Source organism: Lepidochelys kempii, chromosome 27 (assembly GCF_965140265.1).
Source record: "Lepidochelys kempii isolate rLepKem1 chromosome 27, rLepKem1.hap2, whole genome shotgun sequence".
Classification (NCBI taxonomy): Eukaryota; Metazoa; Chordata; order Testudines; family Cheloniidae; genus Lepidochelys; species Lepidochelys kempii.
In genome coordinates, this window is record NC_133282.1 from 3709817 (window position 1) to 3723508 (window position 13692).

The 13692-nt window shown below is 48.7% G+C and overlaps 1 long non-coding RNA gene across 1 annotated transcript; it reads left to right on the forward strand.

Moving 5' to 3' along the window:
• The first annotated feature begins 9084 nt into the window (after positions 1-9084).
• LOC140904111 (uncharacterized) lies at positions 9085-11327 on the forward strand. The gene is made up of 3 exons (XR_012156437.1): positions 9085-9131; positions 9234-9391; positions 11198-11327. It is a non-coding gene; the product is annotated as an uncharacterized lncRNA (long non-coding RNA).
• The last annotated feature ends 2365 nt before the right edge of the window (positions 11328-13692 follow it).

Here is a 13692-nt window from a genome sequence, read left to right on the forward strand (position 1 = left end):
CCCTGAGCCCCCTCCCAAACCTAAACTGCCCCAGCAGTGGCCAGTGCAGCTGGCCCAGGGGCTGCCTGATATGCTCAGGCCCACTCCTTCCACTTCTACTGGGCGTGGGGGCCACAGATCTGCCTCTGATAGCTGAACACCAGCAGAGAGTCTGCTTGCACTGGGGAGTTCTCAGCTGGCCTGGTGTCTGCTTTCAGGCCACTTTGCACTGGATAATCTAGTCTGTCGTTTTCCGTATGGAATGCTCTATTAGTAGTGACTGCAAGTGGTGACCAATATTTCATCCTCATTCAGCTGGTCTGGTTCCATGCTTTGTCTCGCTTTCCAGGATTTGGGTTTTTTGGTTGGTTTTCAATTTGAGTTAATTTTATTCAGCTGATTCTGAGTTTGGCAAGAGTGAAAAAATACATTTACACTTAGCTAAGGGCAATGAGATATAGCTTTGGAAGAGAAACAACCAGAGAGTGAGAGGTCTTAGGGTGTGGAAAACTCTCCCAAGGAAAGCTTGGTCACATGGGACACTTAAAATGAATGTGGGCAGAGCCCTTTATATATCCTCTGGCTCCAAAAGAGGGACCGGTTGATCTAACAAGTCTTTCCCCCTAACTTATCTACTATACATTTCAAAACGGGTTTCTCTTTAGCACACATTTCCACTGAGTTGTTACACTGTGTCTCTGGGTTAGGGTAACCCTGTGACCCCATATTTTTGAAGCAATCTCTTCTTGACATAGAGAGATACAAATTTGCTCTCTTGTGTTTTGAACAGTTCACGAAGAACCTTTAGAAAAGATGCAAGAGGAATTAATGAAAGTGTTACAGTCCAGGAAACTGAATGCCAGCATTGTGTTAAATCTTGAGCCTGAGGAACCTTTACTCACCAACAGCGATAATAAAATCACAATGCTCACAGATAGCCAGTATCAACCTAAGATTGATATTAATCTTAATAAGTCAGGAGAGCTTCTTCCTGGAGTAAATTACCTTTTCTTTAAACACCTGACCAAGAAGGGAGAAATAAAGGATGTAGGACTGACAGTCCTGCCATATTTTAAACTGTTCAATTTTAATTTACACAAAGGAAAAGTTACCCCAGGCCCTTTCAAACTTCCTACAGCTCAGTCCAGTATGTTGGCATTGACTGACTTTCAGCACGTGGACTGGGCCAATGAAAGTGAATTGAGGAAACTCTATATTTTGGCGAACTTGCTAGCAACAGAGCTCCAAGAAAAATTATATAATGCTGAAAATGGCAATGGTGCAAACAAGATCAAATCTGTGCTCAAGTCATTCCTGAAGACTCCTGCCATGCGCAAAAGCCAAGCACACGGAACTGAGCAGCAAACTCCAGCAATGCCCGGGCGTCTGAGAGAACATTTGAAAACCAGAGGGATGTGTAGGGAACTTGCAGAACAATGCGACAAGGTTTTATCCAGAAACACACATGGAAGGAAGAAAACTCCAGAGAGAACAAAGGAATGTGTGGATTATATGATGAAATGTACAATGGAAGGGAAGGAAAAACAATCAAAGAAGATGAAAAGAGAGACCCTGCAAGCTAAAGAAGAGAGAAGCAAAGGAACAGTTTGCTGTTTTAGCAGAAAAAGAAGAGAAACTAAGAAGGCATTTAAGAGTCAGATGCAAAAGCAAAGTGACTTAGATTTGCACCGTGTAGCACAAAGCAGGAAGAAAGTGGCTAGGAGTTTAAATCCCTCTAGCACAGTTTCTGTCTTCAGACATCACAAAATATCCATTCCCTCCTCCCAGAGACATTCCCTTCCACACTTGCCCACACAGGCCTCTCACTTGACTGTCTCATTTAAGGTTGAAAACAATTCTGAGGACTTAACAGGTAAAATCATTATTTTCTTGGAACATGACAATAAAACTGGTAGGAAGAAAGATCTGGACGCTCTAAAGGCAAAGCATGCACCCCTTAGAGAACCTAAAAAAGTTCTTATTTTCAGAAAACACGGCCAGAAAGGGAGCCCGCATTTCAGTAGAAATAATCATCTTTTCCAGAAGGCATTTCATCGAGTGAATTCAGCTGTAAGCCACATGCTAGTGGAAAGAAAACAAAAGCACAGGATGAATAGTAAAGGTGTAATCAATAGATTATCACACAGAAAGAGTGCTGCTTTGACTGATGCTGTCTTGGAGAAGCCATCAGAAAACAAAGACTCTTCACTGGATGGTATCTTACCCAGCATACACCAAGTCAATGAAACACACTGGAAGCATCAAAAAGAGAGCTCTGGTTTTCCATATGCACTTAGTGGTTCATCATCCCCAGATAATTACTCTGTTCAAGGAGACCTGTTTGAAGCTGAGCTGAATAATCGATTGCACTCCCTCATCCCAAACCAAGCTGTGAGAAACCTCATCTCCCATGTGATCCGAACCCTGAAAATGGACTGCACTGAGCCCAGGGTGCAGCTGGCCTGTGCGAAGCTCATCTCTAAGACAGGCCTGCTCATGAAACTATTCAGTGAGAGAGAAGATATCAAAGAAACCTCCTCTTTGTGGCGAACGTACCTCTGGGAAAACGGGAACGTGCCCAACAAAAGCGCCCACCAGAGGAAAGCCAGCAAGAAAGATTCAGAGGAGGTAAGCATCACACGATACACTGGAAATGAGCAATAGAAAACTCAGAAGTAACTATCATTCCCATTCTGTTTGAATGTCTTTCTGTTACATAGTTATCCCCAGAGCCTCCCCAGTACAGCTACGGCAACAAGCTGCTGCTGGCGATTTCGGTGACAGTGGTCATAATGATTATCATTGCAGTGATTTGTCTCATCGAGGTAAGCCAAAAAAAAATCAATTTTTTGGATAGCCATTGTTCCAGTCGTCCTTGCAGCACTGTGTAGGAGATTGGCAGTATCCCTTCGAACACTGTATGAGCCCTCCGTGGTTTAGAAACTGCCCAGAACCAGCCAGAGCAGCCATATGTCGGTACTTATGCCTCACCTGCTGGGGTCTCTCTGTGCAGCAGTCAGGAGATGTGGCTGCAGCCACAGGCACTGACCCGAACTCTGCCCCCTCCCCAAGGCCCTGCCCGCACTCTGCCTCTTCCTGCCCCCGCTCTGCCCCCTCCCCGAGGCCCTGCCCGCACTCCGTCTCTTCCTGCCCCCGCTCTGCCCCCTCCCCGAGGCCCTGCCCGCACTCCGTCTCTTCCTGCCCCCGCTCTGCCCCCTCCCCGAGGCCCTGCCCGCACTCTGCCTCTTCCTGCCCCCGCTCTGCCCCCTCCCCAAGGCCCTGCCCGCACTCTGCCTCTTCCTGCCCCCGCTCTGCCCCCTCCCCGAGGCCCTGCCCGCACTCCGTCTCTTCCTGCCCCCGCTCTGCCCCCTCCCCGAGGCCCTGCCCGCACTCCGTCTCTTCCTGCCCCCGCTCTGCCCCCTCCCCGAGGCCCTGCCCGCACTCTGCCTCTTCCTGCCCCCGCTCTGCCCCCTCCCCGAGGCCCTGCCCTCACTCCGTCTCTTCCTGCCCCCACCCTGCCCCCTCCCCGAGGCCCTGCCCTCACTCTGCCTCTTCCTGGCCCGGCTCTGCTCCTTCCCCGAGGCCCTGTCCCCACTCCATCTCTTCCTGCCCCCGCCCTCCCCCCAAACACCTCCTGCCAGCCACCTAACAGCTGATTGGTGGGGCTGAAGAGCTGGTCAATGGTCCCACTGAACAGCTGATCCACAGCCCCGCTGAACAGCGGTGGCTGGTGGGTGCTGAGCACCCCTATTTTTCTTCCAGGGGTGCTTGAGCCCTGGAGCACTCACGGAGTTAGCACCTCTGGCTGCAGCCCTGGCAGACACCCCAGCTGGCTTAGATCTAGCTGGGATGTTTTGAGGGCTCATGCTGCCATGGCTGTACAGCTCTTGTTACTCAAGCGAGCTTTGATCCAGCCAGATCACGTTGATCTCACTAAATCATCGCTAGCTCAGGTATATCTGCATGTGCTGCAAACGCACCTCCCAGATGCAGCGTGCGCTTTGGGTCCTCGGTCACTGGGGTATCTGGGACTAGACCGGCCATGCCGGTGTGGTTTCGCGCATTATTTTTGTTGCATAAAGAGCACAGCTATAGCCTACTCCTCCCTTGGGAGGGAAATATTTAATAAGCCCACCCACTTCTTCCACACTACCCACACGCAGGGTCTTAGTTCAGGAGTGCTCAGGGAGGAGCTGAAAGAGGGCACCGTGGTAATGGTTGCAAAGGGGGCTCAACCCTGCAGTCCCTACTCAGGCAGAACTCCCACCATTCATTATCTCACATCCGCCCTTCCATGTGTTGTGTCCAACCATCACCTCTTGACACTTTCATTTGGGCCCGAGACTGTCTTGCTGGTATCTACTGTTTGGACAGTGCCCAGCACAACAGGGCTGCGGGGCAGCTAGGCACTACCAGAGTGCAAATTACAGCAACAGTAGCATTGCACCCATCATTGGGACAGGCGGGTCCCTCCAAGAAAATGGCAGGAATAACTGTCCATTGAAGTCAATGGCAGCTTTACCTGTGTGAAGACTGCAGGATCCGGGCACAGGATCACAAGCAGTGTCCTGATGTCATCACATTGTTGCTTAGATATATCAGTAAAGTGTCCGGTGATAGAACAAAGCCAAGAGCGTCTGTCTCTCTCTCTCTTTCCTGGTGGCTAGAGAACTGGTCTAGACAGGGGTTCAAATTCTGTTCTTACTTCAAATCAGGTTGAGAAAGGACTTGTCTGTCTCGCTCAAGCCAAAAAATTTTCAGGCAGATATTTCATGGAAACGATAGGTTTCAGCTTTAATGAAAGAATATTTCACCAAAGTGACCAGCTCTAGATGGTAGTGGCTCCTCCCTCTTGTTTTCATTCTCCTCTATAGACTCGACTCCTGGTTGGACTATATTTCCCATGATGCACTCTGATCTCTCCTCTTGGAATGAGGACATGGTGCATCATGTGAGTTGCTGGCCGTGGTGCATCATGGGACATGTAGTTCAGCTAGGGAGACCAGTCCATTGAGAAGAATAGGGACATGAGGCAACCTAACTAAAACTATCACAAGGAAGTGTGGCAGCATTTTCAAATAAAAATATTTCAGTTTTGGGTTTTTCAATGAAAAAATCTAACTTTTCTGCAGCAAACACTTTTAGTGAAACATTTTGTTTAGTCGAAGAACAATTTCCCAGTGAAAAATCGTTTAGATAGAAAATTTTTGTTTAGCTCCTATTTAATAACCAGTATCTTGGTGTTTCTTGTATGCAGCATACAGGGAGAAAATGCCTGGCAGCTGTTGTTTAAGAGTCATTTTTTTTTCTTCTTAAGCAGATTTGTTCCCAAAGATCCGCAGCATCTTCTCAATCAACACATGATAACAAACCACAGTCAATATGGTAATTGTTCTCTTTTCCCCTGCCAGTGTTGTGTAACACAGACAGCTGTTTTCTCTCGTTTAGACAATGCCTAATCTTAGACTGTTCCAAACCTTTCAAATATTGCATGTTGGAGAATCACAAGGCACCCACTTGGATATTTAAAAAACAATGCTTCACTTTTAGCAAACACAGAGAAGACACTCCAAAGAGAGAGAGATCCCAGCTGCTGACTAATAAACTTAGACATCTGCAAACCTCTCACCAGCAGCTTGCAAGCTGCTCTTCTCCACAGTAATTATTAATCGCATGTGACAGCTATGCTATTTGCTGTAACAATGTATCACCACTGTCTCTTCCCAGGCCCTACTAGCCAATACTAATGCAGCAGTTTGCCCGGGACCCCAGTGTTGCTCACATGCATATTGTGATTCATTAGCTCTGTGCAGTTAGTATTTACCATATTTATTCAGAAAAAAATAAGTCTTTCCTGCAAATGCCCTCATGATATGATGCCCAGTGGTACCACCTCCATATCAAGTCATGGGAGCGTTTTAATTTAAATAAATGAGCAGATTTCCTTGCCCCTCCCCTTGCACACACTCCTAGGGCTCAGGGTTTGCCACTGGGGAGAAGACAGGATATTTGTGGATGCCCCTTACCAGCGCATCAGTGCTCAGAGCCCCAGGCTTCCCCTGCTGCAGTGTACTAGCTGAAGTCATCCACTCACACTCCTCCTCCAGAGCAGCATGAAAGGAAGGTTGGGTTGATCGACTTGATTGTTTCAGCGTCATTCATTGCAGGGGCTCTAGGAGACGTTGCTCCCGTTTGCTGTGCAGCACTGAAATCTAGGGGGCTTCGAAGAAGGGATTTTCTGAGCCTGTCTGCTTGCTGCTTGTGCCCTGTGTTGGACATAACTGGGGTCACACGGGCACAGCAGGCCTGTAGCACCTCTGACTCTCTTCCTCAGGCATCCGTGGAGGATTCTACTCTTGCCCATTGCATCCACTCAATCCTAGCAATGCTTCTGTCTGGGGCACTGCGGGCAAGCTGAGGGCAGGACCGACTCTAGGCACCAACAAAGCAAGCACGTGCTTGGGACGGCACAATTCCAGCCATCCTTTTTTTTTTTTGCTTGAACAGTTGCACTCTCGGAGCTTGGGGTGGCAAAAAACCTAGAGCCGGCCCTGGCTGAGGGTTCTGAGCCTTGTGTCCCATGTTCACAAGTCAGAGCTGCCTAGCTGAGCCCTATGAAAAGCACACAGGCGTGGACTCATCTGCTGCTTTGCACTGCCCCGGGGGCGGGACCATGCGTTTTCCATTCTGTGGCCTGCGGGCTAGATGGCAGGCCTGCTTCCCCAGGAGTGGCACGGGGACCCATCTTCTCGCTCTCTCCCTCCTACGTGCCCCAACTCCCGACGCCAAGGCATCTGATCTCTGTCTCTCACCCCGAGAGCTGAACCATCTTCAAGTTTCCCCATCTCCCCCTCCAACTCTGTGCTCCCCATTTCTGCCCTCCTGCTCCCTGCCACCCATTCTTGGCCCCGCCATTTCTACTTCCCCTGACCTTTCTATCTGCCCCCACCTTCTTACTCCCACTTTTTTCCCCACCTCAGTTTCCCTCCATTTCTCTGCCCTCCTTTTCACCTGCCTCCCAACCCCAACAAAGGGGTAACCATTTCACTACAAGGGGGGAAAAGGGGCTCGGGGCTGCTGATCTTCCTCGTGGTGAATCGCCCTCTGCAGGGAACTGCAAGAAGTCCTATTGCCACCCCCCTCCCTCACATCATCTTCATCCTCCCTGCCTTCTCCCTGCCCTTCGTCTCTCTGTGAGCTCATCCCCTCCCCGCACAACCAACCCAAACCTTTATTTAAAGTTACTGGTGGCCCTACCTTGCCATTTGCCACTCATGCCACTGGTCGCACTGCTTGGCATCTAGCCTTCTCCCCAGCTCGTGGCATGTGCCTGTTCCAATGGCTGGCTCTTCTGTGCTGGGCCGTCTCTTACGCTGTGTGTGTGCAGAGCCCAGTGCAGCGGGGTCCTGTCAGGGCTGATTCCCCCACTAGCACTTCGAGTGCAGAAGGAGAGGGTCTGCAAGGATTCTAACAATTAATACTGGCCACTCCAGGCTTGTATTAAACTCCCAAGGTTACAGCTTCTCTCTGAGCTTGGATGGGTTGATGCTGCCACCACCCAAGTGCAAAAAGAAAAAAAAAACCCTTAGGACCCAGGAAGGCGCACTTGGGAATTCCTCTCTGTGGGGTACCCTCAAGTCCTTTCACCACCACCCTCTGCGGGGAAGAGCAGAGAAAGAAAACAAAGGAAATCAGCTGTTGTCACCAGCTAATTAAACAACATGCACAAACCTCTCAGGACACAAAAACCCAATCCTGCTCTTAAAAAAGGTAAATTTTATTAAAAACAAAAAGAAAGAAAATACATTTGGAACTTAGGCTAGTGCTAGATTTTAAAAGAGCAAATATAATAATTAAGCATCAAGAATGGTTTTCTTGAGATTCAGCTTAATGGTTACAAGCAAAACAAAAGCATTTGGGGGTTAGCACAGAGGAGTCCACAAGCCATAAAGAAATAAAAGAGATAAACCTAATCGCATCTTCCTAGATCTTCCCTGATCTACTTACATATCTAGGATTCAGGTAAGTAATTCCTAGGTATGATCTGATGATTTTTCATACCTGGTTTAAAGCTTCTTACAGCATTGCTGTTCTGTGTCTCCTCTCTCCGGAGAACAACAGACAAAAGGAAAGCTTTTTCCCAATTTTAAAAAGTTCTAGCCCTCCCATTGGCTCTTTTGGTCAGGTGCCCAGTCCCTTCCTAGCTGCTTTTTTAACCCTTTACAAGTAAAGCAAGTAGAAAATAGCTACTAACAGGGATTTTAGAGCTAACTGGCTGGCTGGGTGTCCATAAAAGGGAGCTATCTCCCACCCCTTCATTTATCACAAGCCCTGGTCACAGCTGGGGTCCCAGGCACTGCGATAATACTCACAATTACTAAATACTGTATGAGGCGGCTACACACTGCCATGGGAACAGACACTGGGTCACATCCAAAGCTGACGGCCCGGGAGTCCCACGTTAGCAGGTCACTGCACAAGGGGCTCACTTGCATGCGCAAGGGCCTTCTCGGACAAGCTGAGCCTTGCTTCTCTGCTGCATTGCCCCAGTAATGCCAGTGACATCAGTCCCACTTACACAGGGGAGAAAGCATTGCCTGACAAGGCTGTCTCTCCTCCTGCACGATGGAGGCCCACACAGCGTACGGGGGTGCCCCATGCCACCTTGCTCCCCTGCGTGGGCACGAGGCGGGTTGCTGTTGTGGCCTGTCTTTGTGCTGTGCTTTGGTTGTTTATCTTGTAGATTCAGGATGAAATGTTACCAGTAAGAGAGTGGATGTTTTCGTACTGGCAGGAAAGGGCTACCTGAGGCCATCTGTAGCTGCACCATGGTGAACCTTGTTTGTAAAAGTACTAAAAAGAGGGAATTCTTCAGGGACAAAAATGCTTGGAGGCTTTCCATCTCCCTTGCAGCCCCTTTATTTCCAATCCGTTAAGTCCAAAAGCGTCACAACAGTTTGAGTGGCTATTGGCTGGCTTCCAAACCCACTGCTCACTGTGCCATGTCAGCTGGAGCAGGGTAGCAGCGCATGGGGAGCGAGATTTAGGAGGAGTCACTAACTTGCTTTACGTGATGTTATTTTTTTAAAAGGTCGTTTCAGAAACTCTCCCAAGAAAGAAAGAGCAAAATCTCTTCTGAAGCGATCCATCAGGTAAGCACAGACAGAAGTTTCAATGTGCCAGATAATTGTACTTACCAAATGTGCCAGTAATTGACACTACAGCACAGTATAAATGTCTCTGCTGTCTTCCAGGTCCCTGGTGTATCAGAGACTTCAAGTATGGAGAAACCGCTTTGGCTTAGAGACATGTATCTCCCACTGGATTCTATACGTAAAAAATCCATGGCCCAGAAATTATATGACAGAGACTCTTCGGATGAAGAAGAAATTTTCAACAGGGCTGATGTAAGGTAAATCAGGGAATATTAGCAATGCCTAGAGTTATCACTGCATTTCCCCTTGAGCTCCTGCTTTGGAGCCACACCATCCCCCACCCATGCAGGGACTAGGAGGCTCTGGGACTTCCCCTTTGCTCACTTGCCATCAGATCATCCCTGAAGATGTCCCATGATGCACTGGGAGAGTGGCCATCTTGGGACAGCTCCATAGGACAGTTGCCTTTGCCCATCCTCAAAGCCATATTGCAGTGCCCCTCTCCACATGTGATCCAGAGCCCCCATGGGCTTGAAGAGAGAACACGACAGAGAACTGCTATCTCCTCGGGCCGACCCTTCACGCTCCTCACCAGCCCCACGTGCTGGGACCAGAGGCATCCCTGAGATCAGAGAGAAGGGAAGAGCATGATGCTGAGCTGCTGCTGCTCCTCCCCTCTGCTCATGTGAGTGGGGGCAGAGCACAGAGGCTTTAGTCCCTTTCAGAGGACAACCCATTTTCATCTAAAGGTTGTCATTACAACTGGCTTGTTGCCATGGTGCTCAGCTTCCATCTCCACATCTCAGTAATCAGATAAGGGTTTTCGTGGGACTGTCTAGGGTCCTCTAGAAGAATGAGAACAAGCCACCGAGATGCTAGATGCATATGAGCAGTTGTTCAGTTACGCCTGCTTTCGGCTGGCTAGGGCCGAGGCCTGCAAGATCTCTCTTTTACTCTCAGTGGGGTACACAACTTGAGCTGTAGCTCTGATCCAGCAAAGCCCTTACACAGTTGCTGAAGTCAGTGAGACTAAGGCCCAAGCCCTCAAAGATATTTAGGAGCCTGTTGCCGGCACCCAGTGCCGAGAGGCTGAACAACAGCTTGAGTGGTTCGTTACCCGGTGTGCTACACCCAATAATCACAACGGGGTGGAGAAGCAGAAAAGTTTATTTGCAGCTGCAAAAAGGTACAGGGAGAATAAAATCTCAAATCCTGCACAACAGAGCAGGAAGTTACACAGGCTTTTATACATCCTTTTTCCCAGCATACTTATCCAATAGCAAGCTGCCCCAAGTATCCATATAGCCAGCCAATCCAGTTCCCAGCTAGTTCCCTGATTATCTGTATCATTTGTTAAGCTATACATAAAGCTGCTTTATTCAGCATTGTTCTTCCATATCTCCCCTGTTTGGCCTTGCTTAGTTTCAGGCAGTCTGACTCTGCAACATACTGTTGCAGATTCTCAGCATAACTGCTGTGTGTGCCTCCAGGTGGGGGGGCCAAGGACACTTGGGCCTAGCACACAGAGCTGCTGCGAGTGCCTCCAGGCAGGGGGGGGGGGGCCAAGGACACCGGGGCCTAGTGCGAGGGGGTTTCATCGACACTTGTGGTCTTGCATCCCCTCGAGTTACCTAGTGGCCATGCCCCAGTGTTCCCAACAAGCCTAACTCCCAGGAGAGTCAGGTGCCTAATACCTTGAGGATCTGGGCCTTAGCCCACAACTTTGCTGGATCAAGGCCTTAGGTCCTGGTCCAAAGCTCATTGGACTTTGAATCAGACCCTTCCAGAGCTTTTATCCTGCGTAGAGAGAGCTCCTCAAGCTGAGCTCAGGGGCAGGAGCAGTGCTGCATTTTGCATCAGTAGCACGTACTGATGAAGTGGCAGCACTGGAAGAGGGGAGCTGAACAGTTTCTAGTCTCCCGTAGTGGCAGCCCTGCATCTTACTCTGATACTTAGGTAACAGAAGGAAGAAAATATTGCTGTGCATTAAATGAAAATCCAGCTTTTCCTGTAGCTAGACAGAAACTTTTTAAATCTTTCCATGTTTGTCTTTTTCTATTTAGAAGACAATATGAGTGGTCGTCCAGCAAAGAAAGCTACTAACTTGTATTTTTGTGAATACTACTGTATATCAAGAGTACTGTATAAAGTTATAATGTTGCTCTGTGTGACATAGATAAAACGGGAAGCCATCCTCTCTGTCGCCTTCAGAACTGATGATTAAAATGCATACTTTTTCACAGAACAAGTGTGGACTTAGTGCTAACCCTGCGAGCTGGGAGGGTCCCAGAGCTTGGGCTCCAACCTGAGCAAAGTAGACACAGCAATGAAGCAGCCCCGTGAGCCCGAGTCGGCTGACATGGGCCAGCCGCAGATTTTTCTTCCCTGTGTAGACATAACCTATGTGTCCCCCATTCCCCACTTTTCCCCATACCACGTCCGGCATTCTCTTCCTCCATGCCAGAGCTCTGTGTACTGCCCCATTCCCCCTATGCCAGGGGTTCTGTGTGCCCCCCTACCAGGGTCACCCCTTCTCTCCCCCATGCCAAAGACTTTGTGTGCTCCCCCATTCTCCCTACCAGGGTCTCCCTTTCTCCCCTCCCCCACCACCCAATGCCAGGCCTTTCCATTCCCCACTTCTCCCTCACGATTATTATTTCTTTTCTTCCTGCCTGGGAGATACATTATTTAAGGTGTCACCACTTTTAACCCTACTGAGACAACGGGCAGAACTGACATGGGGGGCTCGGTTATGCTGGAAGGTGTTAATGGCTGTCATCAACCAGTTCTTTGATCTGTAATCAATTACAGCCCTGGCTAAAGGCAATGGGTCTGCTAACCCGCTGCCAGGGGCCCCAAGTGTCCCTCCTTTCCCTCTGCTGTTCTCTAATGGTCACCAAAAGGAATAGGGTTCTGCCCACTGATACCGTGAAATATTGGAGTTGATCCTATGCTCTGTTCAAACCTGACTGTATTATGTCCAAACAGACAGAGAAATGCCATCAAGTTGAGCACCGGCCTTGATTCCCTTAGCCAGCTAGAGAGAGAGCAGGTCCATTAATCCATGAGTGATGACTGAAAGGTTTGAGAGGCTGCACTGGCTTGAAATCAGTCATTCACAAGAAGAGAGGTCTAGCCAAGCAGAGATTGTTGGAGGCCTGGTCAAAATAGGTGTTTTGAGGAAACACAAAGGGTAATTTAGAAACTATGATCCTATAACAGGTTTCAGAGAAGCAGCCGTGTTAGTCTGTATTCGCAAAAAGAAAAAGGAGTACTTGTGGCACCTTAGGTCCTCCTTTTCTTTCTATGATCCTATAAAACTCCCTGAGCCTGGCTGTTGGCTCTCTACTGATGCATAGTAGCACTATAGTGCCAGAGTGCCTCACAAGCATTAATGGATTGCTTGTCCCAAGGGCGGAAAGGTAACTTTCTCATCCTTAAAAAGAACAGGAGGACTTGTGGCACTTTAGAGACTCACCAATTTATTTGAGGATAAGCTTTCGTGAGCTACAGCTCACTTCATCGGATGCTGTAGCTCACGAAAGCTCATGCTCAAATAAATTGGTTAGTCTCTAAGGTACCACAAGTCCTCCTTTTCTTTTTGTGAATACAGACTAACACGGCTGCTACTCTGAAATTTCTCATCCTTGGTACAGAGGGAGAGCTAGGGCTCAAGACATTAAATGATTTCCCCAACGTAACACAAGGAGCCTGTGATAAAGTTGGGAATCTAGTCCAACCCCCTGCTCAAAGCAGGGCCAATCCCCAACTAAATCATCCCAGCCAGGGCTTTGTCAAGCCTGACCTTAAAAACCTCAAAGGAAGGAGATTCCACCACCTCCCTAGGTAACGCATTCCAGTGCTTCACCACCCTCCTAGTGAAAAAGTTTTTCCTAATATCCAATCTAAACCTCCCCCACTGCAACTTGAGACCATTACTCCTTGTTCTGTCATCTGCTACCACTGAGAGCAGCCTAGATCAATCCTCTAGCAGATCGAGGGACGTGATCGTCCTGTGATCGTTCCCCTCTATTCGACATTGGTGAGGCCTCATTTGGAGTACTGTGTCCAATTTTGGGCCCCACACTACAAGAAGGATGTGGATAAATTGGAGAGTCCAGCGAAGGGCAACAAAAATTATTAGGAGTCTGGGGCACATGACTTATGAGGACAGGCTGAGGGAACTGGGCTTCTTTAGTCTGCAGAAGAGAAGAGTGAGGGGAGATTTGATTGTAACCTTCAACTACCTGAAGGGGGGTTCCAAAGAGGATGGAGCTTGGCTGTTCTCAGTGGTGGCAGATGACAGAACAAGGAGCAATGGTCTCAAGTTGCAGTGCGGGAGGTTTAGGTTGGATATTAGGAAAAACTTTTTCACTAGGAGGGTAGTGAAACACTGAAATGCGTTACCTAGGGAGGTGGTAGAATCTCCTTCCTTAGAGGTTTTTAAGGTCCGGCTTGACAAAGGCTTGGGTGGGATGTTTTAGTTGAGGATTGGTCCTGCTTTGAGCAGGGGGTTGGACTAGATGACCTCCTGAGGTCCCTTCCAACCCTGATAGTC